The 23,311-nt window shown below is 40.9% G+C and overlaps 1 protein-coding gene and 1 non-coding gene across 2 annotated transcripts in view; one reads left to right on the plus strand and one right to left on the minus strand.

Moving 5' to 3' along the window:
- Positions 1-23,311, plus strand: part of FRMD4B (FERM domain containing 4B) — a 352,299-nt gene that overhangs the window by 34,602 nt on the left and 294,386 nt on the right. The window lies entirely within an intron of this gene.
- LOC133046361 (U6 spliceosomal RNA) lies at positions 9,982-10,088 on the minus strand. Its single transcript, XR_009690491.1, has one exon. It is a non-coding gene; the product is annotated as a U6 spliceosomal RNA (small nuclear RNA).

Consider the following 23,311-nt stretch of genomic DNA (forward strand, 5'->3'; position numbering starts at 1 on the left):
TGGAAGTCTTGAGAGGATTTTAAGCACTAAAGTAACATGATCTAAGTAGAATTTAAGAAGATCACCCAGTTGCCAGGTAGAATGGACAGAGTAGATATAGCAGAGTGTGAGAAGAAAGATAGCTGCTGAGATGGCTGGTGGTTTGAACCATCATTGTAGGAACAGAGATAGAGAAGTCTGTGAATTTATAATATCTTTGCATATCAGTTGGCAGGGTTTAATGGTGGACTAGTGATAGGAGGTAAAGAGTAAAACAGAAATAAGGGCAACTTCTATGTTTTTGACTAAAGCAATTAAATTATGAATCTCTGTAGTACTGAGGATTCAACTCCGATCATCTTGCCACTCCAGCATACTCTTCTGAAAGGCATTGTCTAATTGCCTGTTCTAGTGAGGTATTTTTCCTTTTGAAGTGTTACTTTATTATTCTGCCTACAGGAAGCAGGGAGAGAGATTGATATTTATAGGTTGCCAACCCCAGATATCTGCTCCAAGCCTTCTGACTAGGTTAGTGATAGTTGTGGGACATTGGCTCTGCCAGTGAGGATGTCTGCCTCAGTGTCCAGTTCCTTTGCTCCAGAAGAAGACAAAGAGACCGATAGCATCAACCTGACTGCCCTTCTGCCCAACTGACTGCCCAGTGCTCCCCTTTGTCTGCAGCCCACTTCCTGGATCTGGTGTCATGGCAGATGGGATCTGGACTATGGTCCCGGGACTGTGATGGTCTCCAGAGCCTAGAGGATGACTGCCTGGCCCCTTCAGCTCCCTGCTTTCTATAGTCAGAGGAGGTTCTAGAACTCCATGATGTGGTGGAACTGGGTCACCACCGTGGTTTGGACAGACAGCAGGGTGGGGCAAATTGTCCCCAGGCTGCTCCGGAGCTGGCTTCAGAAAAGAGACTAAAGTCGGGCCTGTGGTTGAAATTACACATGTGTCCCTGGCAGAATTCACGTCAGGATTTATAAAAATAGATTTTATAACTTCAGCTGTACTTGGCTATGATCACTTCTTGGTTGAAGATGCTTGGAGGGTCTCTAAGATCATTTCTTACTGCAGATGGAAATCTGAATTTTGACAGTGAGTGAGTTACCCTTGCCTTTTGAAAGTCTCCTAAGCAGGCACAGAAAGGAGTGTCAACCAGTCAGGATCCTGGCAGGAAAGAGGATTCGCCTCTGAGGGGCTTCCCTCATAGCGTAGTTGGTAAAGAATCCGCCTGCAATACAGGAGACCCAGGTTTGATTCCTAGGTTGGGAAGATCCCCTGGAGAAGGGATAGGCTACCCACTCCAGTATTTTTGGGCTGCCCTTGTGGCTCAGCTGGTAAAGAATCCGCCTCAATGAGGAAGACCTGGTCTCAATCCCTGGGTTGGGAAGATCTCCTGGAGAAGGGAAAGGCTACCCACTCTAGTATTCTAGCCTGGAGAATTCCATGGACTTATAGTCCATGGGGTTGCAACATGACAGAGTGACCTTCACTTCACTTCACTTCACTTCTGATGGTTCATGTGAAGAGAATGAATGAAGCAACTATTTGCAGAAGTCTAGGTGGGGCTAAGGGACAATAAAAGAACAGGAGAGTCACCAAGAGGCTGGCAACAGGGCAAACTGTTACCACTCCAGGGGCCAAAGAAGATAAAGACACAACTATAGTTACCTGAGCCAGGGGAGAACCCGAACCATAGAGGAGGAGCCGCCAGCAGGGGCTGGAGTGGTGGGGGGAGTGTTTGCTGCCAGACAGGTGGCCCAGAAGCGGGAGGGACTGAGGAAGTTTGTTCACCTCCTCTGTTCCATCGTCTCCTGCCTGCCTGTAGGGGAGAGAAGCAGGAGGAAGGGGAGGAAGGTAGATCTGGAAGAGCAGATGAAAGACCAGCAATACAAGAGGGATGTCATTATACACTCCAGATCATAGCATTGGCATTGTCTTCACTTTTTCTAGAATTTAAAGCAAATGTTTTAATTTAATTTAATTAGTTAATTTATTTTTTGGGTGCCCTGAGTCTTCATTGCTGCACACAGGCTTTCTCTAGTTGCAGCAAGCGGGGACTACTCTTCCTTGCAGTGCATGGGCTTCACACTGCAGTGGCTTCTCTTGTGGAGCACAGGCTCTGGGCTCACAGGCTATAGCAGTTGCAGCTCGTAGGCCATAGAGTGCAGGCTCAGTAGTTGTGGCACATGGGCTTAGTTCCTCCATGGTATGTGGGATCTTCCCAGATCAGGGATTGAACCCATGTCCCTAGCATTTGCAGGTGGATTCTTAACCACTGGACCATCAGGGAAGTCTTGGCATTGTCTTTAGACACACACACACATCCTTTTCCTCCTCCTCCTTTTCTTTTTATTGATTTATAATAATAATCTTCAAACCCCAAGACACACATAAACCACTGCGGGGGAGAGTGATGGAACATGAATACGACACTATGGGGACAGTGGGGGCATCCAGGTATTCCTAGGGACAGCATGGGATGGAGCAGGGAGTGTGGATGGGGGTCCTAGCTTAGACCCTTATTGCTGGTTGGGAGTTGACTGGCAGAGTGAGAGAGGGGCTCAGGGTGAATAAGAAAAGTTCTCGCCACAAAGACAATGGCATTTGGGAACAGACAGGGTCAAGGTATGTGTTTCATGCAGATGTAAGGGTGGGAGTCAAAATGAGCTTCAGAGATGAGCTTTCTACACAGGAAGAAATGGGTTTGAGGTGGTTTGATTTAGAGCCCCCAAGTTGGTACCTGGTCCAGTTTCTTAAGGGCTTGTTTAAGGCACAATTATATTTTTGGTTATATATCTTAACAGCAAAAAAACTCACACAAACCAAAGTTCACATATTTATTTATAAACTGCATCTCTCCTCCACATTACCTTATTGACATACTGCAGTCAGAGCATGGACTCTGGATCTCAGATTTTCTAAGGTCCTCAAAGACCTTAGAACAACGCCTGACATGAAGTCAGCAGAATGTGGGTTACACTGCAGTAAGAAACATATCCCAAACACAAGGTTTTTAAGTGTTAAACCAAAGTATATAAATAGAAGTTTACATATACATATATATATAAAATATATAAGAATATATATTTCCACACTCCATCTTGCACACCTTCTGAGGCGTGCACAGTCCTCACTTTGGAGTCCTCCAGTTGAGACTTAATATTTGCTAGCAGACAGGCTGCTACCTTGAGTAAATTCACTTTTCCAACCTCACTCTTCACCTCTGTGATGAGGGCAGTTAATTGTGCCTGCTTTACAAGGCTGATAGAGGACTAAATATACCACATCCACGTAGCCCAGGCCCTGCCTGATGCATCTTCAGTTTAGTTCAGTCGCTCAATTGTGTCTGACTCTTTGTGACCCCATGGACTGCAGCACGCCAGGCTTCTCTGTCCGTTACCAGTCCCGGAGTTTACTCAAACTCATGTCCGTTGATTTGGTGATGTCATCCAACCATCTCATCCTCTGCCGTCCCCTTCTCCTCTTGCCTTCCATCTTTCCTAGCATCAGGGTCTTTTCAGACGAGTCAGTTCTTTGCATCAGGTGGCCAGAGTATTAGAGTTTCAGCTTCAGCATCAGTCCTTCCAATGAGCATTCAGGACTGATTTCCTTTAGGATTGTCTGGTTGGATCGTCTTGCAGTCCAAGGGACTCTCAAGAGTCTTCTCCAACACCACAGATCAGAAGCATCAATTCTTCAACGCTCAGCTTTCTTTATAGTGCAACTCTCACATCCATACATGACTACTGGAAAAACCATAGCCTTGACTAGACAGACATTTGTTGGCAAAATAATGTCTTTGCTTTTTAATATGTTGTCTAGGTTGGTTATAACTTTTTTTCCAAGGAGCAAGTGTCTTTTACTTTCATGGCTTCAGTCACCATCTGCAGTGATTTTGGAACCCCCCCAAATAAAATCTCTCACTGTTTTCATTGTTTCCCCATCTATTTGCCATGAAGTGATGGGACCAGAGGCCTTGATCTTAGTTTTCTGAACGTTGAGTTTTAAGCCAACTTTTTCACTCTCCTCTTTCACTTTCATCAAGAGGCTCTTTAGCTCTTCTTTGCTTTCTGCCGTAAGTGTGGTGTTATCTGCATGGCTGAGGTTATTGATATTTCTCTCAGCAGTCTTGACTCCAGCTTGTGCTTTATCCACTCCAGCATTTCTCATGATCTTCTCTGCGTATACGTTAAATAAGCAGGATGACAATACACAGCCTTGATGTACTCCTTTCCCGATTTGGAACCAGTCTGTTGTTCCATGTCCAGTTCTAACTGTTGCTTCTTGACCTCCTTACAGATTACTCAGGAGGCAGATCAGGTGGTCTGATATTCCCATCTCTTTCAGAATTTTCCACAGTTTGTTGTGATCCACACAGTCAAAGGCTTTGGCATAGTCAATAAAATGAAGCAGATGTTTTTCTGGAGCAATTTGATCTCTGGTTCCTCTGCCTTTGCAAAATCCATCCTTTGAACATCTGGAAGTTCATAGTTCATGTACTGTTGAAGCCTGACTTGGAGAATCTTGAGCATTACTTTGCTAGCATGTGAGATGAGTCCAATTGTGCAATAGTTGGAGCATTCTTTGGCATTGCCTTTCTTTGGGATTGGAATGAAAACTGACTTTTTCCAGTCCTGTGGCCACTGCTGAGTTTTCCAAATTTGCTGGCACATTGAGTGCAGTACTTTCACAGCATCATCTTTTAGGATTTGAAACAGCTCAGCTGGAATTCCATCACCTCCACTAGCTTTGTTCATAGTGATGCTTCCTAAGGCCCACTTGACTTCACATTCCAGGATATCTGGCTCTAGGTGAGTGATCACACCATCATGGTTATCTGGGTTGTGAAGATTTTTTTTGCATAGTTCTTCTGTGTATTCTTGCCACCCTTTCTTAATATCTTCTGCTTCTGTTAGGTCCATACCATTTCTGTCCTTTATTGTGCCCATCTTTGCATAAAATGTTCCCTTGGTAGCTCTAATTTTCATGAAGAGATCTCTAGTCTTTTCCCATTCTATTGGTTTCCTCTATTTCTTTGCATTGATCACTTAGGAAGGCTTTCTTATCTCTCCTTGCTATTCTTTGGAACTCTGTATTTAAATGGGTATATCTTTCCTTTTTCTCCTTTGCCTTTTGCTTCCCTTCTTTTCACAGCTATTTGTAAGGCCTCCTCAGACAACCATTTTGCCTTTTTGCATTTGTTTTTCTTTGGGATGGTCTTGATCACTGCCTCCTGTACTATGTCACGAACCTCCATCCATAGTTCTTCAGGCACTTTCTTCAGGCACTCTGTCTATCAGATCTAATCCCTTGAATCTATTTGTCACTTCCACTGTATAACTGCAAAGGATTTGACTTAGGTCATACATGAATGGTCTAGTGGTTTTTCCAACTTTCTTCAATTTAAGTCTGAATTTGGCAATGAGGTGTTCAAGATTCTAGCCAGAGTCACCTCCCGGTCTTGTTTTTGGTGACTGTATAGAGCCTCTCCATCTTTGGCTGTAAAGAATATAATCAATCTGATTTCAGTATTGACCATCTGGTGATGTCCATGTGTAAAGTCTTGTGTTGTTGGAAGAGTGTGTTTGCTATGACCAGTGTGTTCTCTTGGCAAAACTCTATTAGCCTTTGCCCTCCTTCATTCCGTACTCCAAAGCCAAATTTGCCTGCTACTTCAGGTGTTTCTTGACTTGCTACTTTTGCATTCCAGTCCCCTATGCTGAAAAGGACATCTTTTGGGGTGTTAGCTCTAGAAAGTCTTGTAGGTTTTCATAGAACCATTCAACTTCAGCTTCTTCAGCATTAGTGGTTGGGGCATAGACTTGGATTACTGTGATATTGAATGGTTTGCCTTGGAAATGAACAGAGATCATTCTGTCATTTTTGAGATTGCATCCAAGTACTGCATTTGGGACTCTTTTGTTGACTATGAAGACTACTCCATTTCTTCCAAAGGATTCCTGCCCACAGTTGTAGATATACTGGTCATCTGAGTTAAATTCACCCATACCAATCCATTTTAGTTCACTGATTCCTAAAATGTCGATGTTCACTCTTGCCATCTCCTGTTTGACCACTTCCAATTTGTCTTGATTCATGGACCTAACATTCCAGGTTCCTATGCAATATTGTTGTTTACAGCATTGGACTTTACTTCCATCACTAGTCACATCCACAACTGGGTGTTGTTTTTGATTTGGCTCCGTCTCTTCACTGTTTCTGGAGTTAGTTCTCCACTGATCTCCAGTATCTTATTGGGCACCTACCGACCTGGGGAGTTCATCTTTCAGTGTCCTATCTTTTTGCCTTTTCATACTGTTCATGGGGTTCTCAAGGCAAGAATACTGAAGTGGTTTGCCATTCCCTTCTCCAGTGGACCACGTTCTGTCAGAACTCTCCACCATGACCCGTCCATCTTGGGTGGCCCTACACGGCATGACTCATAGTTTCATTGAGTTAGACAAGGCTATGGTCCATGTGATCAGATTGGTTAGTTTTCTGTGACTGTGATTTTCATTCTTTCTGCCCTCTGATGGAGAAGGATAAGAGGCTTATGGAAGCTTCCTGATGGGAGAGACTGACTTCAGAACTCAGTTAAATGTTACATGTGATTATTGTCACAAAAATAACGATCATTGTATTTGAATCAGCAAAGAGAAAAAAAATCACAATACTGTAAGATCATATATGATCAGTATAAAGAAACCTGGCATATTTTTAGAACTTTTCCTAAAGCTTCTGTATATACACAGGCATATTTTGCATAATTGGAATTATAAGACGCTTACTCCTTGGAAGAAAATTATGACCAACCTAGACAGCATATTAAAAAGCAGAGACATTACTTTGCCCACAAAGGTCCGTCTAGTCAACGCTATGATTTTTCCAGTAGTCATGTATGGATGTGCGAGTTGGACCATAAAGAAAGCTGAGTGCCGGGGAATTGATGCTTTTGAACTGTAGTGTTGGAGAAGACTCTTGAGAGTCCCTTGGACTGCAAGGAGATCCAACCAGTCCATCCGAAAGGAGATCAGTCTGAGTGTTCATTGGAGGGACTGATGTTGAAGCTGAAATTCCAATACTTTGGCCACCTGATGCAAAGAGCTGACTCGTTCGAAAAGACCCTGATGCTGGGAAAGATTGAAGGCAGGAGGAGAAGGGGACGACAGAGGATGAGATGGCTGGATGGCATCACCGACTCAATGGACATGAGTTTTGGTAAACTCTGGGAGTTGGTGATGGACAGTGAGGCCTGGCATACTGCAGTCCATGGGGTCACAAAGAGTTGGATACAACTGAGCGACTGAACTGAACTGATTGTGTATTCTGTTATGGACCTGTTAAAAACAGGTGTAAAATCTTATAGGGTCAGAATAATTTATTCACCTACCCCTATTGCTGGTCATTTGTGTTTTTTCTAAGGTTTTTCTGTTTTAGACAACACTGTGATGAATAGTCTGTTTTTAACAGGCTTATTGGGATATAGTTTATGTACCATCAAACAACCCACATAAAGTGCGTGAATCACTGGTACTTTAGTGTTTTCAGTGTTGTATGACCATCAGTAGAATCTAACTTTAGAACATTGTTATTGATGCACAAAGAACCTGTGCTCATGGTAGTCATCCCCATGGTCAACCCCCACAGATCCAGGCAACCACTAATCTACCTTCTGTCTCTACAGGTCTGTCTATTCTGGACATTTCAGATAAATGGGATCATACAGTTATGTTGTATCTGGAGACTGGTTTCTTTCACTTCACGTAATGTTTTTTGAGGTTCACCCACACTGCAGCACTGTCACAACATTATTCCTTTTTATTGCCAAACATCCCATGGTGTGGATATATCATGCTTTATTCATCTATTCATGAATGATGTACATTTGAGTTGTTTCATGATGAATAATCTTATAGATTAATCTTAACTATTTCCTTTGAACGCACTCCAAGACTTGAAAATTCTGGGTCACAAGTTCTGCCTGTTATTTCCAGACTTTTGACCATCAGTTCAGTTCAGTTCAGTTGCTCAGTCATTGCAACCCCATAGACTGCAGCACGCGAGGCTTCCGTGTCCATCACCAGCTCCGGGAGCTTGCTCAAACTCATGTCCATCAAGTTGGTGATGCCATCCAACCATCTCATCCTCTGTCATCCCCTTCTCCTTCTCCTTCAATCTTTCCCAGCTTCAGAGTCTTTTCCAATGAAAAGTTCTTTGCATCAGGTGGCCGAAGTATTGGAGTTTCAGCTTCAGCATTAGTCTTTCCAGTGAATGTTCAGGACTGATTTCCTTTAGATGGACTGGTTGGATCTCCTTGCAGTCCAAGGGACTCTCAAGAGTCTTCTCCAACACCACAGTTCAAAAGCATCAATTCTTTGACGCTCAGCTTTCTTTATAGTCCAGCTCTCACATCCATACATGACTACTGGAAAAACCAAAGCTTTGACTAGACAGACCTTTGTGGGCAAAGTAATGTCTCTGCTTTTTAATATGCTGTCAGGTTGGTCATAGCTTTTCTTCCAAGGAACAAGCGTCTTGTAATTTCATGGCTGCAATCACTATCTGCAGTAATTTTGGAGCCCCCCAAAACAAATTTTCTCTCACTGTTTAAATTGTTTCTACCATCAAGCACTTCTAATTCAATGTTTATCTCTTTTTTTTTTTCATTTATTTTTATTAGTTGGAGGCTAACTACTTCACAATATTGTCGTGGTTTTTGTCATACATTGACATGAATCAGCCATGGATTTACATGTATTCCCCATCCCGATCCCCCCTCCCACCTCCCTCTCCACCCGATTCCTCTGGGTCTTCCCAGTGCACCAGGCCCGAGAACTTGTCTCATGCATCCAGCCTGGGCTGGTGATCTGTTTCACCCTAGATAATATACATGTTTCAATGCTGTTCTCTCCAAACATCCCACCCTCGCCTTCTCCCACAGAGTCCAAAATTCTGTTCTGTACATCTGTGTCTCTTTTTCTGTTTTGCATATAGGGTTCTCGTTACCATCTTTCTAAATTCCATATATATGTGTTAGTATACTGTATTGGTCTTTATCTTTCTGGCTTACTTCACTCTGTATAATGGGCTCCAGTTTCATCGATCTCATTAGAACTGATTCAAATGAATTCTTTTTAATGGCTGAGTAATATTCCATGGTGTATATGTACCACAGCTTCCTTATCCATTCGTCTGCTGATGGGCATCTAGGTTGCTTCCATGTCCTGGCTATTATAAACAGTGCTGCAATGAACATTGGGGTGCATGTGTCTCTTTCAGATCTGGTTTCCTCAGTGTGTATGCCCAGAAGTGGGATTGCTGGGTCATATGGCAGTTCTAATTCCAGTTTTTTAAGAAATCTCCACGCTGTTCTCCATAGCGGCTGTACTAGTTTGCATTCCCACCAACAGTGTAAGAGGGTTCCCTTTTCTCCACACCCTCTCCAGCATTTATTGCTTGTAGACTTGGATAGCAGCCATCCTGACTGGCGTGTAATGGTACCTCATTGTGGTTTTGATTTGCATTTCTCTGATAATGAGTGATGTTGAGCATCTTTTCATGTGTTTGTTAGCCATCTGTATGTCTTCTTTGGAGAAATGTCTGTTTAGTTCTTTGGCCCATTTTTTGATTGGGTCATTTATTTTTCTGGAATTGAGCTTCAGGAGTTGCTTGTATATTTTTGAGATTAATCCTTTGTCTGTTGCTTCATTTGCTATTATTTTCTCCCAATCTGAGGGCTATCTTTTCACCTTGCTTATAGTTTCCTTTGTTGTGCAAAAGCTTTTAAGTTTCATTAGGTCCCATTTGTTTATTTTTGCTTTTATTTCCAATATTCTGGGAGGTGGGTCATAGAGTATCCTGCTGTGATTTATGTCGGAGAGTGTTTTGCCTATGTTCTCCTCTAGGAGTTTTATAGTTTCTGGTCTTACATTTAGATCTTTAATCCATTTTGAGTTTATTTTTGTGTATGGTGTTAGAGAGTGTTCTAGTTTCATTAAAAATATGGAACGCTTCACAAATTTGCGTGTCATCCTTGCTCAGGGGCCATGCTAATCTTCTCTGTATCGTTCCAATTTTAGTATATGTGCTGCTGAAGCGAGCACTCAATGTTTATCTCTTACTTGAGTACATTGATGACTGTATTCTTCATCGTTTGAACTATAAAACCTTTGTTTTCCATGTGACACCTGGAGGTATTTACAATTTCTAATATTCTAAAGAACCGTTCTAAGGGATTCTATCCTATGTTGCATGTTGGAGGCCGTGAGACAGTAATAGTCCTCAAGGGAACACATTATATTTACTTATATAAGTCTTTATCATTTTTAACTAGAGTCCTTCTTATCATCTGGCATTAAGGAAAATCAGCAGAGACTTGTAAGTGATAGATGGTCTCTTTGAATTGTCTCACTTTGCCCTTTAAGTATGTGTATCCCCTGCCAACCTCTTGGAAGTGGTTAATATCCAGAAAAATAATGTCTGTGTCAGTGGAATGTTGACCCAAGGTTTCACAGCACATATCATTTGGTTTATAATCTTATTTATTTAAAATATGTTATTGCTTAACTGACTTACCCCCTCCTTTAAAAATGTGAAAGTAAGTGAAAATTTGTTATCTACATGCTGTGGTTTTTAATTCAACATAGCTGTAAACTCTTGGGGTGGCCTCCCGGGTAAAATTTACTCACACATCTTCTTTATTATATGAAAGGATCCTGTGGAGAAGTCAGCTGGTGGATAAACACCAAGCTTAAGCCTCAGTCAGTGTGAATCCTGGATAATGTTTACAAATAGAATGGTCTCTGCAGCAACCGACTTGGGGCAGATAAGAGCTCTGCCTACCTTACAGCTGCATTTAATCTTTCCAAAGCCTGAAAAATATTCGTTGAATCCTGGTGATTAGGACAGCTGATTTTGTCCTCACCTTCACCCCCAGATATTCTTCCTCCACTGACCTTTCAGGCCTTAAGCAACAGAGGTGATTGAAATACTCTGCCCTTTTTACGAAGACCATCCACCGCACGCCCTGAGGCTCCCTGATGTTGTCATCAGTGATGCCGATGGGTTTGCCTTGATCTTTACTTTGCTGCCTCCTGAGAACAACAGTGTACATTTATGAGAGAATTGCCTATATGTGAAAAAATCTGGCAGGGACTCGTAAGTGCTGGACCTCTCTTATGTGAAGCATTTTTATATAAGATATCCAATTTCAATCTCATGGCTACCCATGAAGCCGGGCTTTCAGGCCCATTCTAAGGATGGAAAAGTTGAGACATCATTGATCTGTGCCTCCTGGCAGATGAGGTACAAAAATAATTCAAATTCAATACAGACTTGTGATTACAGCATAGGAAATACAGTTATTCCTAAAAGTAAACAAAGGTAACCCTATTGCTAAATTCTTACCTGTCAGCATGGCGCATGTCTTGGTGGCATAACCATTAAGAAATAAATACTGCAGTGTTATACTCACTGAGGTGTGGTGTTCAGAGAATATGCCCTTAAAAAAAAAAGTTTCTATGATCAAGAAATTTGGGAAATGTTGGGGTAAATTAATACGTGTTCAGAGAATATGCCCTTAAAAAAAAAAGTTTCTATGATCAAGAAATTTGGGAAATGTTGGGGTAAATTAATACACATAAGACTCTAGATTACAGACCTTCTCACAGACTCTACTGCAGAATTGTACACTGTGAAACCCCAAGATGGGTAGAGCATAAATCCTTTGTTTGTGGGACACCTCTTAGTGGTTTAAAGAGCTGGTGTTTGTGATACACACAGCCAGAAGGAACTTCATAACAGCCCTTCTTTTTTGGTTTAGTCTTTTTAATAGGTAATAGATATATATGATAAACTCAGAGTATGCAAAGGTTTCAGTGTAAAGGTATGTCTCTCTGCTTTTAACCATTGCCTCTGAGATTCTCTCCTTTAGGTTTTTTTAAAAAAATTTAAATTTACCACACCCTGAGGCATGTGGAAACTTAGTTCCCTGACCAGGAATCGAACTCATGCCCCTTGAATTGGAAGGTGAAGTCTTAACCACTGGACCTCCGGGGAGGTTCTCTGAGATTCTCTCTTGAGAGATAAGCCTTGTTTTCAAGATGTGCAGCTATGTCTGTATGTGTATATGCGCATATGTGTATAAGTATGTGTGTGTATCTCAATTTTGAACACATTGTATATGTTATTCTGCACATTATTTGTTTTCTTCAGTACTTGTAAAGCTGTGTCATTTCTTCTAATATCCAGATAGAATTCTATTGTATGGATGTGTCATGATCTGTTTAACCAGTACCTATTGATTTAGAGTGTTTATACTCTTTTCCTACTATGAACAGTGCTGCAGTGAGTACCCTTGTACATTTGTCTTTGTCATCACGGTGTTTCTTGTATCAGCCTTTGATAAAAGCCAGGGTTGTAATGATAAAATATAATTTTGTGAAGTCAAGAATGACCCAAATTTATAGCCTTCTGAAGATCTGGCTTGATCCAGAGATATTTAGATAATTTAGAGAACTATAGATCCAAGTCCTAAAAATACATTATCAGAACTTGTTTAAAATAGTGGGACATGGTGCAGATTATTTTTCAGAGATAAGAAAAAAAGATTTATGAAGAATCATTTTTCTTTTAGGAAATAAAGAAGTTTGGAGTTGATAAAGTAATTGTACATGTGTTCTAACTCATGACCAAAGCAAGCTCAAGACATGATATCTCTAAAACAGGGATTTCCCAAATGGATAACCTTTGATTCTTAATTCAAAACTTAAAGAAAACTGCTTTTTTCACCCTGGTTCAGAATCAGTGGTCTTGCTTCTTCACTATCTTGTATTGCATTCAGTTTCTGCAAAATAGCATTTGAGTGACTCAGAGACTGAAACTTGTTTTCTCTCTTGAGCATATTTCTCCCTTATCTCCTTTGTGAACAAAGTAGAAAAATAATATAAGGGTAACTCTTAATGTAACAAGAAATAAAAGCTTTCTTTTGGAAAGAGATGTTGCATAGTTGGAAATTCAACTGTAGGACTTGATAGAAAGAAATCCTTCCATATTTTGTTAAACAGCTTATTTGATAATGTCTCCCTTATATTTTTAGTCAATTTGATTAATAGGGTTCAGTCTCAGAGCAGGCTGGGCAAATTTCCTTGAGGCCAAATTACCACTGGGACATCAAAGTGTATTCTTAGCGTCTGTTCCTTTTTTGGGAGGGCGCCTAAGACAGGTACACTGGAGCCACTGTGCATCAGAAGGTGCCATCGCTCTGGGCCAGGCACTTTGCATAGAGTGTCTGATCATTTATATACTTCGTAGAGTATCACTTGGACCTGTAGGATTAGGTGGGAACTGCTTTTATCTCCGTTTTATAAATAGACTGAGACACAGGGCAATTAAGGAACTCCCTCAAGAATGCTCGGCTAGAGCTAGAATTTGAACTCACTGTTTTAAAGTCTTGCCCAAATTAGAGGTGGGTTTATTCTCGCGAGTAGGTCTTACTTGAATTCTTTTAAACTCAGAGAAAAGTAATCAACAATAAGAAAACGAAGATTTGTCACTGCTGCAGTCTAGTTAAACCAGCAACGTGTGAATGGGTCCCCAGCATTCACAGCTCTTGGCAATGGGGGATTTGTTCTCCTAGGACTCAGCAGTCCTGGCTCCAGACCTGGTGTAGTTCTCAGGCCAGAGGTTGGAACAAGCACAGTGACACAGGTGACTTTTTATTACCTCCCGTGGGATAGAAGCGATCCACTGTGGTAGTTTCTAGATGTCTAGTCTTTTTTTAAAGATTTTTTTTTTTAATATGTGGACCATTTTTAAAGTGTTTATTAAATTTGTTGTAATGTTGCTTCTGTTCTGTGTTTTGGTTTTTTGGCCATGAGCCCCGTGGGGTCTTTGCTCTGGGATTGAACCCACACCCCCTGCATTGGAAGGCAGAGTCTTAGGCACTGGGCCGCCAGGGAAGTCCCTGTGGTGTCTAGTCTTAACTCTGTGTCTTCGCTTGAAGCCAACTGAATAAGCAGGTTGTCCATCATGTTCTTAAGAAAACATTCACCCACCCAAATTTTCCCTTAGAAATTTTTACAAACATTAACATCCACTTCCTATGTTGTAATATGTAGAAGTGGTGGTTAGGGATGCATGGAACTGAGCATGACAACAAATTTTTAGTTTTCCCTTTATGTTAAGGAGCTGGAAGAGAGTCACTCTGTGAAACCTGAGTGTTAAGGTATTTTCAGGTCATGAAGAGGAATTTGACCAGAGTCCCAGAAATGCAGGTCTAAATGAATTCAGATCCCAAGCTGTTAACCATTGCTGTGCTGTGGGCAGCTGACCATTTGCATTTGTCCTCTGGGGCATTATAATCCCATCAGTGGTAGTGGCTCAGTCGTATCAGACTCCTGAGACCTCATGGACTGTGACCCGCCAGGCTCCTCTGACCATGGGATTTTTCCAGGCAAGAAGACTGGAGTGGGTTGCTATTTCTTTCTCCAGGGGGTCTTCCCAACCCAGGGATTGAACTCAGGTCTCCTGCACTGCAGGCAAATTCTTTACTGACTGAGCTACGAGGGAAGCCCATAACCCATCTACTGGTGGAAAAATCTCAGAAACTTTATTAAAAGGAACGCCTACTGAGTGGTTACCAGATGCCAGGAAGTATTCAATGCTCCATATCCCTATAAACTGTTAGATGCTCTGTATCCTTCCAAATACCCAGCTGCCCAAGCTCTCTCGCCCAAACTAGGTCTTGGAAACTCTCACTTCTGCATGTGGTCATCCCACATGCTCCACTTCCCCAAACAGGCAAGATGTAGAAATCAGAGGCAAGAGGGAGTCTTGATTGCCAGGTTCAGATTCCTGCCTGGGAGATGTAATTACAGGCCTCTCTAGAGCCTATGATAAGCTGATACTAAATTTGTTCTTGGCAGACCGTCTTGGGATGTGTGGGGGCAGGGCAGAGGAGTGGGAAGTGGGGGCTTAGGTGCAAGAATCCTTTTGTAATCTCTGATCTCCTCTTGTTTGAGCATGAGTACATTTCCTGAATGCTGGTCTTAAATATCTAGTAGTCATTCAGATGTAAGACTAGTCTGCAAACTCCATGCCTGAGACAGGGAAACAATGCTGAGTGGTTTGCTGTATGCAAACTCCTTCTTCCTGTCTTTTGCCTCATGCATCTGGCCTGAGGCTTTTCTATCAGCGAGATATTTGGACTGGATGTCTCTCATGGTATAACAGGTAAATTGTGAAGGACTTCTGACATTTTTCTTATTGACTGTGCTGTTCACCAACACTTTCTTAGGTTAAAAAGAAATCGAGCATCAGTTGAATGGCTTTGTTTTCCTAACTTTAACTCTGTTTCTTTTTCTTTTTTGCAGAAGAGAAAAAATAGTTCAGGATATGAAAAAAGATAGGGTGCTCTTTTTAAAAATTTGACAATAGTTGATTTAGAATATTGTGTTAGTTTCAGATGTACAGCTTCAGATTCTTTTCCATTATCGGTTATCATAAGATATGAATATAGTTCCCTGTGCTATACAGTAAATCCTTCTTTTCCATTTATAAAATTGTAACATATGATAAAGGTGCATTATGAATTATCAAGAAAAGGATACACTTTTCAGGAATAGTGCTGGGACAGTTTGCAAATTGGAAAATACAGGACAAAAATAGCATCTCGCCATAAAACAGATACCAAAATGGTTAAAGATTCAAATGTAAAATATAAATAAGTGAAAAGCTGAAAGCAAAAAAGATACGGTGCTTTCACATAAAGTTTCTTCAGTTCTGTATAGGTGCCATTTTCTTTCTTTCGATACTCTGATCTAAAAGAGTATTAGATGAGGATATGCGCTTGCTTTTACTTCTTTTCCTTTTTTTCTGGTCTCTCTTTCTTCCCCCTCTCCTTTTCTTCCCTGTCTCCTTCCTTCCCTCTCCTTTTTTTTTTTTTTAAAAGATTGATTGAAGGGCTCAGTGCTTTGCAACCAGCTGCACAAAGGCAGCTATAAATTCAAGAAGTCCACATCCTCCTCTTTGTTTCCTGAGAGATCATCATTTTGTCAAGGGGGCTCCTAACCGGAGAACACCTCACTGAAACAGAGCGACAGAACACAGCACTGCCTGACTTCCTGACACCTATTGTTTGAGCTCTGCTTTGATTTTCCTTTCATTAAAAGTTGGTCTGCTGCTGCTGCTGCTAAGTCACTTCAGTCGTGTCTGACTGTGCGACCCCATAGACGGCAGCCCACCAGGCTCCCCCATCCCTGGGATTCTCCAGGCAAGAACACTGGAGTGGGTTGCCATTTCCTTCTCCAGTGCATGAAAGTGAAAGGTGAAAGTGAAGTCGCTCAGTCGTGTCCGACTCTTAGCAACCCCATGGACTGCAGCCTACCAGGCTCCTCCATCCATGGGATTTTCCAGGCAAGAGTACTGGAGTGGGGTGCCATTGCCTTCTCCAAAAAGTTGGACTAGCCTCTGTCATTTGCTTTTCTGTCTTTAGTCTCATCCATCTTGTTTGAGAATCTAGTTATCCTGAAATGTAACATTCATCAAGCCAGTGCTGGATCTCCAGATGATGTGGAATCTGTTTTCCTGAAATCAGTCTTTTATGAGGAGATTTTTCAGTGTAAAATGTTGTTGAGGAGATTCTTGCTGTTTTTTTTTTTTTTGGTGGGAGGGGAGTAGGATGTGGGTGGAGGTGAATAAGAGAGGTTTTGGAGAGGTATTAGGCAATCCCTTTTGTTCCACACCCTGTTATAAATGCTGAGGCAGGAAATCTTATCCTGGGCTCCATTCAACCTAAAAGTTGATCAGCCAACAAGTCTTGATTACCAGCTTGGTGTGGTGGAGTCCCAAGTGGTGCTAGTGGTAAAGAACCTTCATGCCAATGCAGGAGATGTAAGACATGCGGGTTTAGTCCCTGGGTCAGGAAGATCCCCTGGAAAAGGAAATGGCAACCCACTCCAGTATTCTTGCCTGGGAAACCCCATGGACAGAGGAGCCTGGAGGGCTACAGTCCGTGGGGGTTCTCAAAGAGTAGGACACAAGAGAAGTGACTTAGCACATGATCGTGGTGGAGTCAACTATGGCCCCAGTGACTGCATGCTCTAGTGTGTAAGACAGACAGTAAACCCAGAAGCCAACAGAAATGTGAATATGGAAACAGGAACACAAGCTAACATTAGGTAGAAGCTCATACCATGAGACAAAATGAGTGGTAATGAGTGACTGTGAACTGCCTGAACTACAGAAGTTTCTCTTTTGCATTGAACCAAAATGTTGAAAACTCAGCAGTTCTGCAAAGATCTGTGAGAAAAGTTTTCCAAGTAGAAGGAAGAAGCACTGCAAATGCCTGAGACAGGAACAAGGCTGGCATGTTTGAGAGACAGGAACATTTAAGCTCTTCTGAAAGATGAGAGGAGCCAGTTTGTACTGAACAGAATCAAGGCTTTCCTGAGAAAGGGAAGAACTGGGGCAAAGGTCTTTATGAAAGGAGACTAAGAAGAATAGCAGATGCTGTCTGGCTAGTACTGAAAACTTCATGCATGTTCTTTTTAAATAACCTCCACCAATGAATGGCATGGAATTTACCCAGCAACATCCCATGAGATATGTTTACTATGTGAAATGTTACCGATTTAAAATGTATAGTTCAAGGGAGGGAGATGGGAAGCGGGTTCAGGATGGGGAACACATATACACCCATGGCGGATTCATGTCAATGTATGGCAAAACCACTACAATATTGTAAAGTAATTAGCCTCCAATTAAATAAATTTATATTAAAAATATAAAAAAATAAAATGTATAGTTCAGGGCCTTCCCTCGTGGCTCAGTGGTAAAGAATCCGCCTGCCAATGCAGGAGACCTGGGTTTGAGCTCTGATCCCGAAGATCCCACATGCCACGGAGCAACTAAGTCTGTGCGTCACAACTGCTGAGCCAGTGCTCCAGAGTCTGGGAGCTGCAACAACTGAACCCATGTGTCGCAGCTACTGAAGCCCACACGCCCCAGAGCCTGTGCTCCACAACAAGAGAAGCCACCCCAAGAAGAAGCCTGTGCATCGCAACTAGAGAGTGGTCGACGCTTGCCACAGCTAGAGAAAAGCCCCCACAGCAAAGATGACCCAGCACAGCCATAAATAAATAAATAAATAAAAATTATAAAATGTATAGTTCAATGACTCATAGTATGTTTACAGAGTTGAACAACTGTAACCATAATCTTACTTTAGAAAATTTTCATCACCACCCAGAAGAAATCCTGTACCCAATAGCAGTCCCTTCCCATATTTCCAATCCCTGCAGCAACCACTGACTACTTCCTGTGTCTGCAGATTCACTTATTCTTTACATTTCATACACATAAGCTCATACAATATGTGATCTTACCTGACGGATCTAGAATGTTTTTTACGTGCTTCTGTGTTATGGCGCTATTAGTATTTAATTTCTTTTCATTGCTAAATAGTATTCCCTTATATTAATATACATTGTATTTCTCCGTCAGTTGAGGGACATTTGGGCTATTTTCACTGTTTGGCTCTTATGAATAATGCTGCTATGAACATTTGTGTACAAGTTTTGGTGTAGACATATATTTTTATTTCTCTTGGGTACCTAGGAGTAGAATTTCTGGGTCCTATGGCAACTCTCCATGTAACATTTTGAAGAACTACTGAGTCTTTTCCAGTGTGGCTGCACTGTTTTACATTTACATGAGCAATGTGTAAGGATTACGATTTTTCCACATCCTTACTAACACTTGTTATTGTCTATCTTTTTTATTATAGCCATTCTAGTGGTTTTGAAGTGATGTTTCCTTGGCTTTTATTTGTGCTTCCAAATGATTAATGATGCTGAAGCATTTTCATAGGTGCTTATTAGCCATTCATATGTTTTCTTTGGAGAAATGTCCATTTCAGATCCTTTATCTATATTTTAGGTGAGCTACTTGCCTTTTTATTTTTTAGTTATATAAGTTATTTTTAATATTCTGGAGATAAGTTCCTTATTAGATATATGATTTGCAGACAATTTCCACAAGACAGTGGGTTATCTTTCCACTTTCTTGATGGTGTCCTTTGAGGCACAAATATTTTTAATTTTGAGCAAGTGTAATTTATTAATTTCTTTTTCTGCTTGTGCTTTTGCCTTATGTAAGAAATCTCAAAGTCACAAAGATTTCATAGTGTGTTTTTTTCAGAGTCTTATACTTTGAGCTCTTATATTTAGGTCTATGACACACTTTTAGTTGTTTTTTAATTTATGAACTAGGTGTCCAACCTCATTATTTTTAAAGTACTTATCCAGGTGTCCTGGTATAATTTGTTGAAAAGAATATTGTTTCCTTATTGAATTACATTGGCCCCTTTGTAGGAAATCAATTGACCATGAACATTAGAGTTTATTTATGGGCTCTAAGGAGGATGCATTTTTAATTAATGGCATCTTTCTAACATGATATGAAGGTTTCAAAGAGGCAAGCTCTGGTTTGGTAGTAAAGTAGCTGTCAGGTAAATTCTGGTGTGAAGAGGCTTCATTTTCTCTGATTATAAAGTGAATTTCTGGATGAAGGCTCTGGTAATATTTATACCTATAGCACTGAAAAAAATCCTTCAGGCAATTTTCAGACATTTAATAGGGCTTCGTCTGAACCATCAGTGACAGGGCAATATATATTCTATTTAGTTTCCTGTTTCTTTCCTATCCTTTCCCATTCCTCTTTTCCCACCTCTCTTCCTACTTTCATTCCTTCCTTCCTCTTTCTATTTCTCCCCACTCCCTTCCTTTCTTTGATTCTTTCTTCATTTCTTTCTTTAAATCCTAACTTAGGTTGAAGAGATAAGATTTATAGTCAAGATACAAGTCAGTCAGTTCAGTCGCTCAAGTCGTGTCCAACTATTTGCGACCCCATGGACTGCAGCACACCAGGCCTCCCTGTCCATCACCAACTCCCTGAGTTTACTCAAACTCATGTCCATTGAGTCGGTGATGCCATCCAACCATCTCATCCTCTGTCACAAGAGGAGCAGTTAAACTAGGTGATGCCTACAATGGCAGATTCTTTACTGTCTGAGCCCCTAGGGAAGCCCATTTTAACAATGATGTGAATAGATCAGAATATTTAGATATATGAGATTATGTAATCACACAAACTCTGGCTAATGACTTCTTAATTTAGCAAAGTTTTTGAAGTAGATGATAAGAAATATGGACCTTGAGCATTCATCCTCCCAAGATGTATGCTGCTTCTTTCTAACACTTTTCCCCTGGGAATTTTCTCCCTGCACCATCCTCATGTGGATAATGCTCCAAACTGCATTAGTATCCCTGGACAGTGTCCTAAACTCAGGTCCTAAGTGTCCTACTGGGTATTTTCACTAGGATGCCTACTAATGCCTCAGGTCCCAAACAGTAGAATTATCTTTGACATTTTAAAACAGCAAACAATGTACCTGTCCGATAGATTTATCCATTGCAGAAGTTCTGTGTTATCTACAGGATTTCCATTCCTTTTGCCTCCAAGTGATTCTCCTGAATTAGTGCAATAAACATCTGACCAGTCTCTTCCCCTGCAGGCTCTTTCTCTTCCAGATAGATTGGATTGATTTTGTTGGAAAACTCATTGCTTACATCCATCTCTGGAGCCCCAGATCTTCACTGACTGTAGGATAAAACTTAAACTTCTTCACTTGATATTCAAAATCCTTGTCTAATCTGCCTTTCACTTGCTTTCCAAGCCTTTTCTCTGATGTCCTCCATATGTGAGTTTGTCTCTCTTCCAAACCACGCTGTTCAGTGTTTCCCGAACAGACCTTGAGCCTTTCTGGTTTGGGGCTTCCCTTACCCTCCGGTGTCCATATAGTGTGCCTACCACCCTCCCTCCCTTCTCCTTATATTGATACAACTCTTTCTTTCAAGACTCAGTATAAATCCTACTCATTCTGGTTACCCCACCATGAATGATGTGTTCAAATCGAGATCCTTCAAGGCTTAGTTCCATGGTAGAAGGTGAAGTTGCAAACTGTCAATCCACGGGCCTGGTTCAGTTTGCTGTTGTGTTTTCTTTCATTCACAATGTGCATATGTGTGGTTTTCTTTAGTTTTTTTCTTTTTTTTTAACATGGACCGTTTTTAACATCTTAATTTGTAACAATACTACTTCTGTTTTATGCTTTGATTTTTTTGACTGCGAGGCATATGGGATCTTAGCTCCCCAACCAGGGATCGAACCTCTCATCCCCTGCATTGAAAGGTGAAATAACCACTGGACTTCCCAGGAAGTCTCCCACATTGTTTTTTTTTTTTTTTAATTTCAGTTAGAACCAACAGCTAAAAGTCTGATCTATCACATTTAAAAAATAGATTTCCAGTCAACTTGGAAACATTCAGAGCAGGGCTCTGTATTCCCTGGTGGTAACCATGGGTGATTGCTCTCTTGAGTTTCCCCATTTAGCCGAGATATGTGTGTGTGTGTGTGTGTGTGTGTGTGTGTGTAAAGTACCATCGAGCTATGTCTGGTACCCAGCCTCCCCCATTACTTATGTATATTCCGCATCCTGCCCCCGTGGGAGTCTGCCTGGACAGTTAATCCTGTAAGATCTTATGACTGACTACCTCTTTTTTGTTATCTTGAATGTTAAATCACTCAATTAAAATACTCCTTCTAAGTCTAGCACTCTGAAAAGTAAATATTCAGTTAAGCTTTATCTGGGTGGTTCAGGGGAGGGGGTGGATCCTAACCATCTGACACCTTCAGGCAAATGCTAAATGTTCTAAAAAGACGAGAATTGGGCAGTGTGTAAAAAATATACACCAAGATGATTTCTGTGGCACTTTTTGTATTAACAGATGTCTTGAAACAAACCAAATGTCTATCAATAAGAGACTGTTTAGACAAGTTGTAATCTATGTACTGGAATATTATGTGAGGCCTCAAAGTAACATGAGGTCCATCTGTAAATACTATACTGACTACAGGGAAATCTAGGAAGTGTGGTTAAGTGGGGGGAAAAAGCATGATCACATTTTCATTTTTTTTTAAAAGCTATCACTGATATATTTGTCTGTACTTATTCTATAGGTATAATTTTATGATCACAGAGAAAAAAGACTCATAACCACGAGAGTGTTGACAGTGGTCAGTGGTTACTACTGGGGCTGGGATGTGGGAGGTGGTCAGAGATTTAGTTTATATACTGGTGTTAAGAAAAGAGTAAATGAGGTGATTAAAGATTAAAAAAAAACTCCTTCTATGGTACCTCCCGTGAGAGTTTGTATGTGTAAGGTACTAAATAAATGAGACAAGGTGATTTTAATCTCCTACTTCTTGCTCAAACTATCCCACTCCTTGCATAAAAGATTTCAGGTAGTGTTTTTGTTTTTTTTTAATATTGTAGTGGTTTTTGTCATACTCAGGTAGTGTTTTTAACAGACCTGCACCCTAAGGAAATAGAAGAGAAATTCAAATAAAGAATCAACCAAAGAAACAAGGAGCATAAAATAAATGCGGTTGCCAAAATTTCATAGATAAAGGGAAAAGGCAAGGTAAGATGTATTTTATTTAAAGGAAAACCAAATCTGCAAGTTGAACCCAGGAAAGCCTCACTAACCAGCGTTCTGATAACATTAGTTATTTGTGGGATGTAACTGGTTTTTATTTTTAAAGGACATTTTCTTTCGAATAAGGCAACTAGTTCAGGGCTTCTGATAAGGTCATCATAAGGGAAAATAAATCTCTATTTTATTTTAGTTGATTTTAAAAATAACTTCATGGGTCCAGTTGGTTAACATTTAATGCTTTTATTTTTAAGAGTTGGCAAAGAGATGGGTCACTGTTTTTCTACTAGCACTTTCCCGGTTTTTATGTCTTCTCCTCCTCAAAAAGTTTCCCAGCATGAAAAGTAGGGAGATGCCTCACTGGTGGCTGGTTCCCTAGACAGTCCTTTGTTTTCCGTTCTTTTATCATTAATATGAGATGAGGTAGTACCTCAGTCCATTTTCAGCTTTCCTTTAGTCAAACACTGAATCTTAGCCCACTTCCCTTCTGTCATGGACTCCACACGCTATCTTCATAAACTAAAAAGTTCAAGAGGAAATATCTTTAGGCTTCTCAGTTGTTATAATCATTATTGTCACCAGTGTTTAGCACTTTATAAGGGAAAATCTTTGTGCTGAAGGAAAGAAGAAGCTCCTAAGACTCATTTTAAAACAAATGAAGCTCTGGCAAAGATCTCGGAATACATCAGCATTCTTTCCCACCTACAGTATTTGACTATTACTCCCACACTGACAGAGGTTGGGAGCACGGGGCCTTCTTTTGACCCAGGAAT

The sequence above is a fragment of the Dama dama genome, chromosome 24, assembly GCF_033118175.1.
Source record: "Dama dama isolate Ldn47 chromosome 24, ASM3311817v1, whole genome shotgun sequence".
Classification (NCBI taxonomy): domain Eukaryota; kingdom Metazoa; phylum Chordata; class Mammalia; order Artiodactyla; family Cervidae; genus Dama; species Dama dama.